Source organism: Apodemus sylvaticus, chromosome X (assembly GCF_947179515.1).
Source record: "Apodemus sylvaticus chromosome X, mApoSyl1.1, whole genome shotgun sequence".
Classification (NCBI taxonomy): domain Eukaryota; kingdom Metazoa; phylum Chordata; class Mammalia; order Rodentia; family Muridae; genus Apodemus; species Apodemus sylvaticus.
The window spans coordinates 70,907,752-70,926,580 of NC_067495.1; positions in this window are offsets into that span (position 1 = coordinate 70,907,752).

Genomic DNA, 18,829 nt, shown 5'->3' on the forward strand with positions numbered 1-18,829 from the left:
CTAGATTCCCCCTAATTATAGAACATTTAGATGCTACAAATATCAATATGAATAATCAGTTTGAATGATGGACCCAAGTGACAGTATGTAGTATATCAATAGCTCTCTGTGTATATTGTCATTGCAAGCCAGTCTTATTTTATCAGCATATAAAAGTATTAAGGACATGGGTAGATTGATATTAAATGTGAGTATTAAAGCTTACCCAAGCTAAAACATACTTGGAACCTAGCATCATGATGTATCCCTGTAATTCTAGCACTCAGAAAGTTTAGGCAGGAGGATCACAAATTTGAGTCCAACCTGGGCTACATAGTAAAATGTCTCAAAAAAATAACAGTTAGGGATGTAGATTAAAAGTAGAACAGTTGCCTAAGTTGCACAAGGTCCACAATTTTATCCTTAGTACTCAAAAAAGAAAGAAAGAAAAAAGAAATCAAAAGGTATTTGATATTTTAGTTCCTCAGTAGAGATGTTGGTAAACTAAATTGCAATTTAAAACAATAGGACAGCACATATATGGGCCCGAAGACAAGTTGAGTATGATACTAAAAATTTTTGCTTCCTCTTTCCTAGTGTTTCTTTTCCTTGCTTTTTACATTTTGAGAGTCTCAGCGTTAGTTTAGACTGGCCTCAAACTCTCAGGAGCCATGCTGTCAGCTTCTTAAGTGCTGACATTAAAATCACCTAGTTTAAATAACACCAAATTTATATAGTTTGTTTATAATTTGTATTTAACTGATGTATTTTTTAAAAAGTTTTAAAGACAAATGAGATTGAATCAGAGATTACAACAATCATATATTCAATTTCATTCAAATATTTTAATGTGAATGGCTTTATATATTTTTACTATTACTAAATGGTAATGGGGTCATCTAAATGACCTCAAATAACAAAGCTGATGATATATTTTTTGACCCTTTTAAGGAACTGTTGCTGCTGAGAGGGATTGTGAAACAAACTTCTTAAAGGACAGGCTTTCATTGTAAGGACTGTACAGATAACAGAACATCTTCCTCCATTAACCTAATGTTTCTCAATCTCCTTCCTTCACAACTCTCTCCAAAAATGTAATGTAATAGAAAAATAGAGGTCTCTCCATTAAAGATAAATAATGTGACTACTATAAGAAGGTGTCTTTCCCTCTCATTCTTTAAAGTAACTCTTTGAGAACATATCTTTACATTAGCTGATAAAATCAATTATCAAAGCCACTAAATTTGTTGGTGGTGGTGGATCTGATATAAATTAATAGTTAGCTATAAGATTTGTGGCTTATAAGAATAAAAACTATGAAAAATGTATACAGTTTTATAAATAAGGGAGGTTAGAGTAAAAAATGAAAATGAAAGAAGAAAAAATGTTAGACATTTATATACATATTATCTCATCAAATTCTCAAAATTTTACAAATCAGGCACCATCAGTTCTACTTCTCAAATGAAAAACCTAAACACAATGAAATTAAGTGTTAATAGAAAATTTACTAGCATAGTTTAAACTACAATCACAATTTGTTCAGTGATTCGTCTCTCCTACTTCTCCCACCGTGAAACAGAATGAAAACAGGTGAATGAAAACAGAAACCATTTTTTTTAACTACACATTCCTTTCTCCTCAATTTTTCTACTTTTGTCCAAGAAGAAAACAAAAAAGTTTGTCTTTCATTACAAAATATACATTCTGAACCTGTATAACTTATGTTCATAAATTTAAATATGGATTTTTTCATTCAGAAATGAGGGCCAGACCCCCACCATCTCCCAAAAAAGAATTTCCAAAGATAAAGTGATTTTGATTATTGTCTTTCAGATAAGATTATATAACCTAACAGTTGGTTCTATGGAGCATTGAAAATTTACTAACATTTACACAATTCATACTTGCACTAAAATGCCCTTTGAAACCCAGTCAAGGGAAAGGAGGAATAGAGACTATCCCTGTCTCAACTTTTTGATCAACCTAGATGACATTAACTAATATTTAAATTACTCATTTTTTTCCAATTTCCTTGTTTTTTTTTTTTTTTAATTCATTGCCTTTAGGTAGTCTGAGTATGGTGAATGCAAGCCATCTATTGATCTAAATATCTCCTATCTGGCTGTACAATGTTGAGACAGTCAATGATGGTGGGGAAAATCAGCAAATTAGTTTGATGCAAATTTTTGGTCTCTAATCTCAAGTTGCATTCAAGGTTACCTAGTAACATTTCTTTTTTCTTTTCCTTATAAAAGCTATTTTAGGCCTCCCCGGCTCTCGTTATCACAGCCCATCTGTTTCTTCATTTAACTTATTCACCTATGCTGTGTGGTTCTCATAAGAGAACCCCTCAAATTTTCTGGCATGTCACCTATAATCATACTTGCTCACCACTCTCCTCCTCCTTTTCTTTTTTCTGCAGGAAGCAATAGAAGAAATGACCCAGCACTGGTCTAAGGAGTTGTTAATACACATACTCTCTTGATCTTGACATCACAGTTGCCACATGAGCATTGCCACTTGAGATGTTTCTAGTTGACCCCAGGTACTCTCTAGATCATTTGATCACTCTGTTTATCTTGCCTTGTCTTGTGTCTTTATCCTTACTCTCTCTACTACTTCTTTTCACATGAATGGAAAAATGCTGTTTTTATGTTAAAAACAGAAACAGAAAACATGATTTTACTTTTATATACACAACAGCTAAATTTATTCAAAGAGGTTTGTTTTCTTCTTATTTTTTCAATGTCCATCACTCTCATTCACTCTTGAATTTGCGATACCATTCTTTCCACTTCACTGTTCCTTGAAATTACTATACTCAGTGATGGCTATATGGTTAATATATTCAAAGGTCACACTAATATCTGTTACTTTCTAAACTATCCCTTCTCATTCTTTTGGTTCTCATGACATTACAATGTTGAGATTATATGCATTTTCTCCTATCTATATTCCATGGTTTATCTTTGTTTGTTTGTTTGTTTTTATTGGTGGTGGGAGGAGCGCAATTTCATTAAAAAACTCTTTAGATGTTGCTAGTTGATAGCATTTCCCCCTCAGCCTTCCAAAAGCTCTTATTTTACATTCAGTTCTCTGTGTAATCTTATTCATATATGCTAATACATCACAAATTTCATCTCCAACCCAGATCACCTTTTCAAACAAATAAGTCTCTCACTTTAACACCCCCTAAGCTATTTCATTCAATATGTTTCATGGAATTCAGTCAACAAATTTACATTTCCAAATTTAAATTGCTAGAATCCCTTGTTTTTAATTAAAGTAAATGATATCACTATATACCTTAATGTTCCCAACCCAGAATAATATTTCCTATGCTTCAAATGCACTTTTGTTTTTGTGTTTACCTAGGATATTTCCTATTCATCTCACTCAGGGTATTATTATAAGTTTTATACTAAGAATTCTTCCAGGGCTTTACTTTTCTGAGCTCTTGTAAAAACCTATTCATAGCTGGGTTTCATTCAGTGCTCTATACATTCCAAAAGACTGTAAGTACAAATGACCCTCAACTTACCATGTGTAAAGACTAGATAACGCTCCTTTGAATTGGAAATATATTCAATATACTTTCCCTATTAAGTACCATAATTTATTTCAGTTTACATGACTGACTCAGATATCTTAGCATTGCAAGAGAGTATCAGATCACATAGTGGTAGTCAAAGAAAAGATCAAAGTTCAAATTTTGAAGTAGTTTCCTGTGAATGATATTGCTTTTGTGTCATACTACAGCTGGAAAATCATTAGGTTAAATTGTTGGAAGCCATGGGCCATCCGATCTGTAAAACAAAGGGTGGGTTTTGTCTTCCCACTTACTTCAGTATTATCATTGACACTTAAAAGTGGTTATTGAATATTTTAAAAGACAATCAGTATTTTCAAAAACAAGGCAAAAGTAAAAGCTAGACGAAATCATCCAAACAGTCTTAGTAAAAAAGAAAAATAGAGAACCGCTCAATCTATAGACACTGGAGGTTTTTCTTCCCATACTTCATAGTAACCATTTTAATTACCTTTTACAGCATTTTAAAACATAAGCTGTTGAGTACAAGATTACTAGAAAACATAGATACATTTTAAAAGGAAATAGCATCCCAAGATGTTATCATTATTCTTTTTGTTATCAAATATTTTTATAATAAAGACTTATGACAAGTATAGCAAACGCTCCACATATTAATGGTTATCTTTTCTCAAAAATTCTAAAAGACTACCTTTCTTATACATTTCATTTCCACAAAATTCTTACTATTATGTTTTCAAATTAATGCTTAAGTGGTTATTTTGGATAATAAGTTAAAGAAATTAGTAAATTGTCTTAAAAGGTTGTGCCGTGTGTGTGTGTGTGTGTGTGTGTGTGTGTGTGTGTGTGTGTATGAGTGAGTGAGTGTAAAATAAGATGTTTGGGGCAGATCAAGGTTTACCCTGTTTTGAAATTAGGTTGTGGAAATTTTTTCCTATTCAAAAACATTCATGATCATACAAGAATATGTATACATGACCCATAACTCCTTTTCCTCTACATAAACTTCATTCATTTTCTTGCGAACAGCAATTATGTTACCCTTATCTTTCTCTTCTTCCGACAGAATAGCCTTAATTATGTTATGGCCTAGTCTCCATTTTGTTTATTATTTGGGTCTGGTTCTTGCAGACTCCTTCCTGTTTTTCCAAGCCTTAAACCAAACAAAAGGATATTTGCTAGTTTTACAAAACAGAGAAGTCAAATAGTTATTTGCTATTAATAAAACGACATCCAGTGAATAAGCTGAGAAGTTGCATCTTAACAAGGAAGCATGAACTCTTTCATGGTTTTTGAATTCTCTATTAAGGGCCACACAGAGGCAATTTCTTTTTCCTCTTGTTAAGCCATGCCTGAAAATGAAAATGAGAGTTTTGGGGGGAGGGGTTAAAAATTAATGAATTACTCCTAGTATACAATTTTGCAGCCCTTTATCACTGTCAATTTTCTTGTTCACAGTCATAGTCCATGCAATGGCATTTGAAGACTAATAATAAAGTATTTCTGCAAGATGATTGATTTCTCACTGACTCACTCTATTGGGTTGAGGTTGGTATTTTTTCTTCCACTTCCACTTCCACCTACACCATAGGGACTAAAAGGTTCTCATCATTTCACCTCTAACACTTGACTTTTCACAGAATCAGTTCACCCTCCACCCCAAACTGACGTAATTGTTTCCAATTAATTGGCATTCTGTTCCATTCTTTCTTAAAACCTTTTCTTTTTAGCTTTATAGTCAGTGCCCTCAGGGGAACACAATACCCTGGCCTTCTGTGAACCAGACTCATTTATCTTTTTTTCTTCTCTATGACTCAGAAAAGAAAAGACTCAGAAAGGCAGAAGATATGGCCAGTGGTTACTAAATGTCATGTTGTACTATCATGGACATCCTCTGGTTAACAAGAGTCTGAAGAAAACAGATACTAAAGACATGAAAACACCGCACTTGATTAGTAGAGTCAGATAACCAAGAAAAGAGGAATGTAGAAATTTATTCTTGTTCTTGTGTCTTCTTTTTTCTCTTCTTTTCTTCTAATTTCTGCCCTAGTTTTCCACTACTTTTGTAGCACTAGTCCAGCTGTTCAGGTGCCCATTGAAACCTATTTGACTGAAACAAATATCTATATTTTTGACATTTCTCCATCTATTACTTTTTTTTACTCTTGGTACTTTTACTTCCTGACCAATACCTTGAAATCAGTCCCAGAAGGTAGCTTATATTGAGATAACTTATTTAGATGAGAAAGACCGATGCTCTGCTTACTGAGTATGGAGAAAAGAGACTTTCCATCTTCTTCACTACACTTTAATACACTGTGGAGGGAAAATTTCTAGGGATAGATTTGAGGCTTTCTCCAGTACCTGTTAAATCATATCCCATATATGGAAGCCAGAATTTCTAGAGCTTTTGATACACCCCCTTTTCTTTCCTTTTTATTCATATCTATAGAATTCCCCCTGTCAGTGATAGAAGAAGACCTCTATCATTTATGAAATATTGCCTAGGGACATCTCTGTTCTTCCCCTTCACTAATAATGTGATTTTCCATGTTTGGCACATGCTTAAGTGTCTGGACAAAGAGGCCCATGATATTAATTATGTATACATACTCAAGAGCCTCTGCAATTGGCTCCTTTCCTGAAAAGAACAAGTAAACCAGTAAAAGGATCACTTTGGTTAGCACTTAGGGGCAAATGGACATTTTGGGTTCTACTCCACTTTCAATACTGGACTCCCAGCAACCCCCAATTAGTGTGCAGTACAAGGAAAGGCCAAATGCAGCTATGCCTCTTCAGACCTCTGCACCACCCTTGTAGAGATCCACTCACCCCACACTAATCAAATCATTAGGCTGCACTCTGCAAGTTACATACATGCTATGGCTAGCACTTTAAAATGTTAATGCCATGGATATATCCAAACCCATTTGAAAACTGCTTGGATGTACAATTGAAAGCACTAAAGTTCAGCGCACGTTTAATTATTTTCCATAAACATAATTCTGAAAGCTTCCGTTGTTTATTTTAAAAGGAAGAAAATCTATTTTTCTCTGCTGTTATTAACTCAAATAATGGATGGGGAAATTTTTTAATTTTCTATTTTATTATCTCACCTTGGATTTTTCTAACTTGAGATGTCATTTATTTAGCACCAGCCACAGAAATTTGAAAATGTAAAAGTCATGCAAATCATCCAAACAGGGTTTTTGAAGGAAAAAATATGTGATATCAATGTGCACAACAGTTTCTCTTTAGTGATAAGTTAAATAGGCTTATTTTATAGACTGTCACCCATTGCTTTTAAAATGACTTCTATTTTTATACTTGCCATGAATCATTATTAGATCTCCATCTTCATTTCTGTCTCTAGGTCTCTTTTCTCCCTCGGGCTCACACCTACACTTTCATTCACAGTCCACAATGTTGGAAACTAAATGATCATTTAGTTGCTCTGGCCAAGGCTTCTGATTCTTTTGAGTCATAAGGAAGCAGCTAGAGGTGCTACAACCCTTTCTGCCCATCTGTCTAATTACTGACCAGAAAATGCAATAAATAATCACACAGAAGAAGCAGAAACCCTCAATTATCTTCTGGTAGAGCAAGCAAGTATGCAGGGGTTACGGAGCATGTTTCCTTTGGATTTTAACTGATATTTGTAATTAAATGATTGTTTTTAAAGCCAACCAATGGTTTGTACCTGAGATGTGTAGTGCACTTTGCAGCAGCATTTCCTAGCACCCAGAAAAATGGAATGATATATTGCTGCAGTAAAAATGAAAATGCTAATGCACATATGAGTAATGTTTTTCTCCTCTGAACAGTATACACTAACTCTGGCTCTGTGGAATCATTTACTGATGCATGCACTGATTTAACTCCAAATATCCTTTAAAATTAACAACCTATTTAACATTCCTGCAAAGATTATGGTCAGGAAAGCAAGTGTTATTGTCTCCCTTGGAGAAATATCCCAGTAACCAGTCTAACTAATATCTTAGATTTGTAATCAAAATTAGAAATCGAGTACAAGCTCTTATTTGACAATAATTGACAAAACACACAAACTCTGTGGCTCAATTTTTTATCCTGATAAGCTCAGCATGTACATAAACACATATCCCCTGAGCTTCACTATTTGTTTAATGGATGAGATTAGTTGGAGGCTTTGTGTAGTCAGCCTGGCATAATTTGCTATAGTTTTAGAAAGAACAGTTGTTTTGGGGGCAGATATAATCTTTAATTGGTTTCTAGATTTTTACTTATTGTTTCCATAATTGTAATTCCTGGGATGATTAAAAGGCGACTCTGAAGTGAGACATGAAGAGACCCCAGAGGAAAACAGTGGATTGAAAATACTGAATTGAAGACGGTGACACCAAATTCCCTTATAAGCCCTTTATCCTTTCTTCTACTTACAGAGTAATAGAAAGCACTTTGTGTGCTGTCACTACTACTCCACACCATATAAACCTGGCCAAAGGAAAAGTGCTCCACATCTTAATCATAGTTTTAAAAATCTAATCTGCTTCTGCATTAGTAAAAATACTCTGCAGATTTGAATGTGCATTGAGGAATTTATTATGGTTAGAGAAAGGGTAAAGATGGTGTTTGTTGATAATAAATTAAACTGTAAAAAAAAATCTAATCTGCATTATGTGATCAATAAATAGTTGTTGACAGGAATCTCAATTTCCAAAAGAAAACACAAGCTCTAAACTGAATTCTCACACTGCCCTTTGCCCTTATGGCTTTGTCTTCTCAGATTACAAATACAATCCTACTCCCTAGAGCTGAAAAAAAAATCAAATGGTTCATACTTGTGAATCAGTAAACACAAAAGGACATAAGGATAAAGCAATCCACAAACCAGAATCCTTTGTTTTCTAATGCACCTAAAAGCTCAGTTTACTGTAACTAGATATGAAAGTATAAAGAGGTAAATAAAGCAGTTCATTATTCATCACTTAAGGCAGTCACAAAAAGGACACATTTTCATTAACAGTGGGTTGAATTATTAGAAAACCTGAGCCACTCAATCCATATTCAGTGTTTGCTCTGTTCTGCTCTGCTAAGCGAATACTGCGGAGGTGGGAGATTGCTGTTAAATAAGATTCCAATTGAGAACTTACTTTTCTAAGCCTAAACTGAGAACTCAAAACTTCAAAGGCAGGTAATTTTGATCATCTTTTTAGAAACAAGCTTTGAGATTATCCCAGAGTTTCCAGATGTCTTTAAAGTATACCTCATCTAACAATAGCTTTTAATAATTTTGAACCAGTAAGTCGTTCCCTTATATTTTTACAGAATGTGTTGCCCCTTAGTATGCTACTTGTGATTTTTTTTAATTTGGGTTTTTTTTTTTTTCCGAGACAGGGTTTCTCTGTATAGCCGTGGCTGTCCTGGAGCTCACTTTGTAGACCAGGCTGGCCTCGAACTCAGAAATCCGCCTGCCTCTGCCTCCCAGAATGCTGGGATTACCTGCGTGTGCCACCACCGCCTGGCTGGTACTTGTGATTTTTAATATTGATTATCAACTTGATAGAATGTGAGGTCACTTATGAAATAAGTCTTTGGCTGTATTCATGAGGGATTTTTGTAGATTGTATTTGTCGATATAGGAAGACCCACGTTAAATGTGAATGGCACCATACCATGACTGCAGTCCCTAGACTAAATAAATGGAAGACAGTAAATTATACACTAACATTTGTCTTGATCTGATTCTTGATGATGGACCAAATAGGTTCAAGTGTTTTCCTATGACCGTGATTTATCTGCCAGGATGGACTACACCTTAAATTGTGAACCACCAACTATCACTGTGTCAGAAGAGTGTGGTACACAAACGGATAGTGGCAAAAACATTGTTGATCTTATTCAACCATATACACTATGAACTATAATACCTACCTGCAAGGAAGATATGATCACATGTGCAGTAGTGGCATGGTGTAATGGGGGTAACCAACCACTCTGTGATTACATTTGCACCTTGCTCCTTATTAGAAAATCTATACATTTTACTGTACAATTGGTCCAATTCCCAAGCCTAGGGAGGTCCCATGAGTGGGAAGCTCTCTATGTTGTTTAGCTAAACTGACATAGTATCAAACTGGCTTCTTGAAATTTATGTTTATACCTATAAACAAATGGTAGTCTCAAGCACTAATCAAAGAATCTTTTTTGCTCTAAACAGCAGTTAAAGAAGAGATCAAGGAGTTGATTTTATAACCTGCCACTTTGCTGAAGTTGTTTATCAGCTGTAGGAGCTCTCTAGTGGAGTTCTTTGGGTCACTTAGGTAGAAGATCATGTCGTCTGCAAATAATGATAGTTTGACTTCTTCCTTTCCAATTTGTATCCCTTTGACCTCCTTGTGTTGTCAAATTGCCCGAGCTAGTACCTCAAGTACAATATTGAAAAGATAAGGAGAAAGGGGGCAGCCTTGTCTGGTCCCTGATTTCAGTGGGATTGCTTCAAGTTTCTCTCCATTTAGTTTGATGCTGGCTACCGGTTTGCTGTATATTGCTTTTACTATGTTTAGGTATGGGCCTTGAATTCCTGTTCTCTCCAAGACTTTAAGCATGAAGGGATGCTGAATTTTGTCAAATGCTTTTTCAGCATCCAATGAAATGACCATGTGGTTTTGTTCTTTGAGTTTGTTTATGTAGTGGATTGTATTGATGGATTTCCGTATGTTGAACCAACCCTGCATTCCCGGGATAAAGCCTACTTGATCATGGTGGATGATCGTTTTGATGTGTTCTTGGATTCGGTTGGCAAGAATTTTATTGAGTATTTTTGCATTGATGTTCATAAGGGAAATTGGTCTGAAGTTCTCTTTCTTTGTTGGATCTTTTTGTGGCTTTGGTATCATCGTAATTGTGGCTTCGTAGAAGGAATTGGGTAGGGTTCCTTCTGTTTCTATTTTGTGGAATAGTTTGAAGAGTATTGGTGGTAACTCTTCTTTGAAGGTCTGGTAGAATTCTGCACTGAAGCCATCTGGTCCTGTGCTTTTTTTGGTTGGAAGACTTTCTATGACTCCTTCTATTTCTTTAGGCATTATGCGACTGTTTAGATGGTCTAGTTGGTCCTGATTTAATTTTGGTATTTGGTATCTGTCAAGGAAATTGTCCATTTCTTCCAGATTCTCCAGTTGTGTTGAGTACAGTCTCTTGTAGTAGGATCTGATGATTTTTTTGGATTTCCTCAGTTTCCGTTGTTATATCTCCCTTTTCATTTCTAAGTTTGTTAATTTGGATACTTTCTCTGTGCCCTTTGGTCAGTCTGGCTAAGGGTTTATCTATCTTGTTGATTTTCTCAAAGAACCAGCTCCTGGTTTTGTTGATTTTTTGTGTGGTTCTCTTTGTTTCTACTTGATTGATTTCGGCCCTGAATTTGATGATTTCCTGCCTTCTACTCCTCCTGGGCGAAATAGCTTCTTTTTGTTCTAGGGCTTTCAGGTGTGTCATTAAGCTGGTAATGTATGCTCTCTCCATTTTCTTTTTGGAGGCACTCAAGGCTATGAGTTTTCCTCTTAGCACTGCTTTCATTGTGTCCCATAGATTTGGGTATGTTGTGTTTTCATTTGCATTATGTTCTAAAAAGTCTTTAATTTCTTTCTTTATTTCTTCCTTGACCAAGGAGTCATTGAGTAGAGTATTGTTCAGTTTCCACGTGTATGTGGGTTTTCTGTTGTTTCTGTTGCTATTGAAGATCACTTTTACTCCATAGTGATCAGATAGGAGGCATGGGATTAGTTCTATCTCCTTATATTTGTTGAGGTCTGTCTTGTGACCAATTATATGGTCGATTTTGGAGAAGGTACCATGAGGTGCTGAGAAAAAGATATATTCTTTTGTTTTAGGATAGAATGTTCTATATATATCTGTTAAATCTAATTGGTCCAAAGCTTCAATTAGTTTCATTGTGTCCCTGTTTAGTTTCTGTTTTCCTGATCGGTCCATTGAGGAAAGTGCAGTGTTGAAGTCACCCACAATTATTGTTTTAGGTGCAATGTGTGCTTTTAGTTTTAATAAAGTTTCTTTTACGAAAGAGGGTGCCCTTGCATTTGGGGCATAGATGTTCAGGATTGACAGATCTTCTTTTTGTATTTTTCCTTTGACCAGCAAGAAGTGTCCCTCAGGGTCCCTTTTGATGACTTTGGGTTGAAAGTCAATTTTATCTGATATTAAAATGGCTACTCCAGCTTGTTTCCTGAGACCATTTGCTGGCCTTCCTATATTCAAAGGATAAGCAGGCTGAGAAAGAAATTAGGGAAATGACCCCCTTCACAATAGCCACAAACAGTATAAAGTATCTTGGGGTGACTCTTACCAAACATGTGAAAGATCTGTATGGCAAGAACTTCAAGACTCTGAAGAAGGAAATGGAAAAAGACCTCAAAAAATGGGAAAACCTCCCATGCTCATGGATCGGTAGAATCAATATAGTTAAAATGGCCATTTTGCCTAAAGCACTATACAGATTCAATGCAATACCCATCAAAATCCCAACTCAATTCTTCACAGAGTTAGAAAGAGCAATTATCAAATTCATCTGGAACAACAAAAAACCCAGGATAGCTAAAACTATTCTCAGCAACAAAAGAAAATCTGGGGGAATCAGTATCCCTGACCTCAAGCAATACTACAGAGCAATAGTGTTAAAAACTGCATGGTATTGGTACAGTGACAGGCAGGAGGATCAATGGAAGAGGATTGAAGATCCAGAAATGAACCCACACACCTATGGCCACTTGATCCTCGACAAAGAGGCTGAAAACATCCAATGGAAAAAAGATAGCCTTTTCAACAAATGGTGCTGGTTCAACTGGAGGTCAGCATGCAGAAGAATGCGAATTGATCCATCCTTGTCTCCTTGTACTAAGCTCAAATCCAAATGGATCAAGGACCTCCACATAAAGCCAGACACTCTGAAGCTAATAAAAAAGAAACTGGGGAAGACCCTTGAGGACATCGGTACAGGGAGAAAGTTTCTGAACAGAACACCAATAGCATATGCTCTAAGAGCAAGAATTGACAAATGGGACCTCATAAGGTTACAGAGTTTCTGTAAGGCAAAGGACACCATCAAGAGGACAGATCGGCAACCAACAAATTGGGAAAAGATCTTCACCAATCCTACATCAGATAGAGGGCTAATATCCAATATATATAAAGAACTCAAGAAGTTAGACTCCAGAAAACCGAACAACCCTATTAAAAAATGGGGTACAGAGTTAAACAAAGAATTCTCACCTGAAGAACTTCGGATGGCAGAGAAGCATCTTAAAAAATGCTCAACTTCATTAGTCATTAGGGAAATGCAAATCAAAACAACCCTAAGATTTCATCTTACACCAGTCAGAATGGCTAAGATTAAAAATTCAGGAGACAGCAGGTGTTGGAGAGGGTGTGGAGAAAGAGGAACACTCCTCCACTGCTGGTGGGGTTGCAAATTGGTACAACCACTCTGGAAATCAGTCTGGCGGTTCCTCCGAAAACTGGGCACCTCACTTCCAGAAGATCCTGCTATACCACTCCTGGGCATATATCCAGAGGATTCCCCACCATGTAATAAGGATACATGCTCTACTATGTTCATAGCAGCCCTATTTATAATTGCCAGATGCTGGAAAGAACCCAGGTATCCCTCAACAGAAGAGTGGATGCAAAAAATGTGGTATATCTACACAATGGAGTACTATTCAGCCGTTAGAAACAATGAATTCATGAAATTCTTAGGCAAATGGATGGAGCTAGAGAACATCATACTAAGTGAGGTAACCCAGACTCAAAAGGTGAATCATGGTATGCACTCACTAATAAGTGGTTATTAACCTAGAAAACTGGAATACCCAAAACATAATCCACACATCAAATGAGATACAAGAAGAAAGGAGGAGTGGCCCCTGGTTCTGGAAAGACTCAGTGAAACAGTATTCAACAAAACCAGAACGGGGAAGTGGGAAGGGGTGGGAGGGAGGACAGGGGAAGAGAAGGGGGCTTACGGGACTTTCGGGGAGGGGGGGGCTAGAAAAGGGGAAATCATTTGAAATGTAAATAAATTATATCGAATAAAAAAAAGATAAAAAAAAAGAGATCAAGGACTAGCAAAGATGCTCAAAAATAAGTGATGGTTGAGAGTTCAGCCCTAAATAAGACAACTATACCATTCTCTCTAAAGCTCAGGGAACATTGCAGAAAAATGTGAGGGCTAGAAGAAATGGGAAAAGGCTGTGAGAGGCCATCCACTAAACATGATATAGCCATTATAATCATGAACTCAGCGCGACTGAGGTTACTGGCACCTGACCTTCATGGGACTAGCCTTGCCCACAGTCAGTCATGAAATGAGGAGGGGTCCACTGGCCTCTATCACTCCCTGAAGAACTATTGGACACTGATAAATTCTGGGAGAGGGGAGCCATTTTCTTCTGTTGTGTTCTTACGGGTGAGCTAATCAGGCTCCAATGGATAATTGCAAACTCACAGTCATGCATCGGACACTGATCAAATTCAGTAACTCATTAATAAAACATAAGTTAATGAATGCATAAATGAGATTAATAGGGAAGAAGATGAATGGAAAGAGGAGGAATGGATGAGTACAATCAGAATGCATTATATTCATGCATAAAATTATCAAAGAAAAAATTCAAATAGTACTACCAGAGGACCCAGCTATACCACTGCTGGGCATATATCCAAAAGATGCTCCAACATATAACAAGGACACAAGTTCCACTATGTTCATAGCAGCCTTATTTATAAAAGAAGCTGGAAAGAACCCAGATGTCCTTCAACAGAGGAATGGATACAGAAACTGTGGTACAATGGAGGACTACTCAGCTATTAAAAACAATGAATTCATGAAATTCTTAGGCAAATCAATAGAACTAGAATATATCATATTGAGTGAGGTAAACCCAATCACACACACACACACAAAAAAAACCACATATGGTATGCACTCACTGATAAGTGGATATTAGCCCTTTGTAGATTTATTAATTCAAGAATTTCTAAGTTTGTGAGTTTAGCACTTTTCTCTTTTTCAAATTAAAATATAATTATTTGTTAGGAGGCCTAATGAATAATCTTTCTACAATCATCAGTTATTTATCCTGTAGTAATGTATTTGTTATATTAGCAAATTTGGTGTTAGCTAAAAAAGCTACAAACTATATTGCAAAGAGCAAATATGGCAAAACTGCCACATAAGAGGATATTAAAATAAAAGAGGCAGGAAGAGTACTTTCCTTACTTCACATTTCACAAGTTAAGCTTGCCACTAAATAGGATGAGATAGGAGACAAATTTCTTATAAAAACAAAATAAAAGTGGAAGTAACAACATGAATGTAATAAGTGAAGAACTCTGGTACTGCAGATAGAATATAATATAGTGATAGAGCAAAGTGAAAGACAGAGATTTGATATGGCAAGATTGGGGTCCTTCATTTACCAATTTCAACATAAGGACTTTTAAGAGGGAATGTGAGGAGGATCAGGTTAAACTTTCCTGTTTAAGAATACTAGAGAGAATTTAGAAATTTGTCAAAATTTTTAATTTTCTTCAGTTGACTATCTAGATATTAGAAAAGAAAAGAAAAACACACAGAAGCATTAGATTGCTAATAACAAAATACCATATGGCTCACATGAAAGCTGTAATTCAAACAATGGTTTTTCACATGAAGACAGAGAGGTCATTCAGACTAAGAATTAAAATTGCTTCCAAACTGTCACACTTGAAGCAAACCTTTTAGAGCAAGTATGATTATAATCTATGTAATAGTGTTGGGAAAATAACTACCTCTATAGCTCCAAAATGGAGAGTAGGAAATGGCCTGTGGTTTCCTTGATTATACTATAACAACCTAATGGCAAAATCGGCCTTGAAAGTTGAGTTTCACTGTTCTGAGTTATACTGGTTTAGCAAAGGTTTTAAACGTAATGCTACAGTGAATTCTTTTAAGGCTAAAAAGAACTTGCTAAGAGGCACTGAAGAATTTGATGATAATTTAGGATAGTGATGGTCATTAAATATGGTCTTTAAAAACAGCATTAAAAGTGAACTTCTAGGTAAGTTATGGCCTGGGAGCTGACTCCATGTGACCCAGTTAAGAGCCAGTACAAGAACAAATAAGCCACATTTTAGAGAGAGAAAGATAGAGAACTGAAAATCACAAAGGCAGGTATAGAACAACCAAAAAGGTTCAGAAAATAGCAGCTGATATATTAAAAAGAAGCTAAGCTGCACATAGCTCCAGCAGCCCAGTTCCTTAATAGAGGAAGAGGAAGGGGAAGAACTTCCAAAAATTGAGCCTCCTGAGAAAAGACTTGCAGCCTTAACCTCAGCACAAGCCCATACAAGCCTAAATTCTAGCTGCAGGTCTTGGTGAAGTTGATTCCCCCAGTGAATGCAGCAGTGGAGAAGTATCTCCCATGGATTTGACTCTGAGTACAGCTGCCAGGCAGCATCTTGAGAGTGATCTTTTTGTTTAAAACTAAGCTACTCTGGGGGCCAGAGAACAAGGAATAACCTTAAGTCAGAGAGCTTGAATTTAAATTACCACTTCCCCTGACAGTTTTCATACTCCAAGACAGTAGATAAAAGCTGCTACAACACTGATTGTTTTTAACCCTTGCACACCCCCATTTTTCTTTTTGCTAGGATTTTAGCAGTATTTTTATTTTTTAAAAAGTTTGACAATATAATTTAATTATATAATTTAATCCTTTACTTTCCTCTCCCAACACATATATCCTTCCTTGTTCCCTTTCAGATTCATGGCCTCTTATTTCATAAATTGTTTATATATATATATATATATATATATATATATATATAAAAACCTAAATGCATAAAAATGACATGACATTTAATTTTTCATAGTTTTAAAAATTATGTTTATGGATTTTATTTTGTTTGTGACTTTTATTTATTGAACAATCATTTTCTCTTTTCTTTCCCATTTTCTTGTTTGCTCAATATTTTCCATCTCCCCTCTCACTACCATACTTTCAGTGGCACTTTGACTGTGTTTCTTTAAGAATAGTGTATATTACCTTTTATTACACCTTATAGTAATTTAATTTTGCTTTCAACTTCTCGTAGTGATGATTTAAACATTATAAAACAGTATTACTTTGTGCATTATTATTGTTCAAAATATTTTAGCAGATAGTCAATTTAATTATAAAAACCTGTTTATTTTTTACTTCTCTGAAATATGTAATGACAGATAATCTCTTCTCTACACAACCATTGCTACTATATTGTCTTGCAAGAGCATGGCCAGAGTGGTCACCTGCATTAAAACACTAGTAAAACCTATTCTTTTGCTCTCCATAATGTTGTATGAATACTTTTCCCAAATAAATTTGTTCTTTAATAATTCTGTACACATATTTAATGTTTTCCTGATTATTCTGTGCACTCACACTCTTATCTCTCTCCAACCAATTTCAGTCATATATAAAATAAGAGAAGTGCACAGGAGTTAGGGATATTCCACAGCCCTCTGTGTACAGGTCCTGCCAGGGGAGAGATGGGCTCCCAGGAGTGCTGACACAGGATTACAGGCACATAGGAGGGACAAGTTTCAGCCAGAGACAGCAAGACCAACTAACACCAGAAATAACAAGATGGTGAAAAGCAAGCTCAAGAATCCTACCAACAGAAATCAAGGCTACTTGGCATCATCAGAACCCAATTCTTCCACCACAGCAGGTCCTGGGAACACCATCACACCAGAAGAGTAAGATTCTGATCTAAAATCACTTCTCATGATGAGGATAGAGGACTTTAAAAGGACATAAATACCCTCCTTTAAGAAATACAGGAGAACACAGGTAAACAGCTAGAAGTCCTTAAAGAATATACCTTCTCAGCATCTCTTGGTACCTTCTCCAAAATTGACCATTTAATTGATCATAAATTAGGCCTCAACGGATATAAGATTGAAATAATCCCATGCATCCTATCAAATCACCATAGACTAAAGCTGGTCTTCAATAACAACAAAAATAAGAGAAATCCCACATACACATGGAGGCTGAACAACACTCACTGATACCTTGGTCAAGGAAGAAACAAGGAAAGACATCAAAGATTTTTTAGAATTTAATGAAAATGAAGGCACAATATACCCAAACTTATGGGACACAATGAAAGCAGTGCTCAGAGGAAAACTCAGAGCCCTGAGTGCCTCCAAAAAGAAACTGGAGAGAGCATACACTAGCAGTTTAACAGCACATCTGAAAACTCTAGAACAAAAAGATGCAAATACACTCAAGAGGAGTAGACTGAAGGAAATAATCAAACTCAGGGCTGAAATAAACCAAGTAGAAACAAAAAGAACTATACAAAGAATCAACCAAACCAGGAGCTGGTTCTTTGGAAAAATCAACAAGCTTGATAAACCCTTAGCCAAACTATCCAGAGGGTACAGAGACAGTATCCAAATCAACAAACTCAGAAATGAAAAGGGAGACAACAACAGAAACTAAGGAAATCCAGAAATTCATCAGATCCTACTACAAAAGCCTATATTCAACAAAACTGGAAAATCTGGATGAAATGGACAATTTTCTAAACAGATATCAGGTACCAAAGTTAAATCAGGATCAGATAAATGATCTAAACAGTCCCATAACCCCTAAAGGAATAGAAGCAGTCATTAATAGTATACCAACCAAAAAGAAAACCCAGGACCAAATGGGAATAATGCAGAGTTCTAGCAGACCTTCAAAAGAGACCTAATACCAATACTCTTCAAAATATTCCACAAATTAGAAATGAAAGGAACACTACCCAATTCATTCTATGAAGCCACAATTACTCTGATACCTAAACCACACAAAGACCCAACAAAAAAAAAGAGAACTTCAGACCAATTTCCCATATGAATATCGATGCAAAAATACTCAAAATTCTCGAAAACCAAATCCAAGAACACATCAAAACGATCATCCATGATGAAGTAGACTTTATCTCAGGGATGCAAGGATTGTTCTATAGATGGAAATCCATCAATGTAATCCACTATATAAACAAAGTCAAAGAAAAACCCACATGACAATTGCTTGCTGAGAAAGCATTTGAAAAAATCCAACATCCCTTCATGATAAAATCTTGGAAAGATAAGGAATTCAAGGCCCATAACTAACCATAGTAAAAGCAATATACTGCAAACCAGTAGCCAACATCAAATTAAATGGAGAGAAAGTTGAAGCAATCGCACTGAAATCAGGGACTAGACAAGGCTGCTCACTCTCTCATTATCTG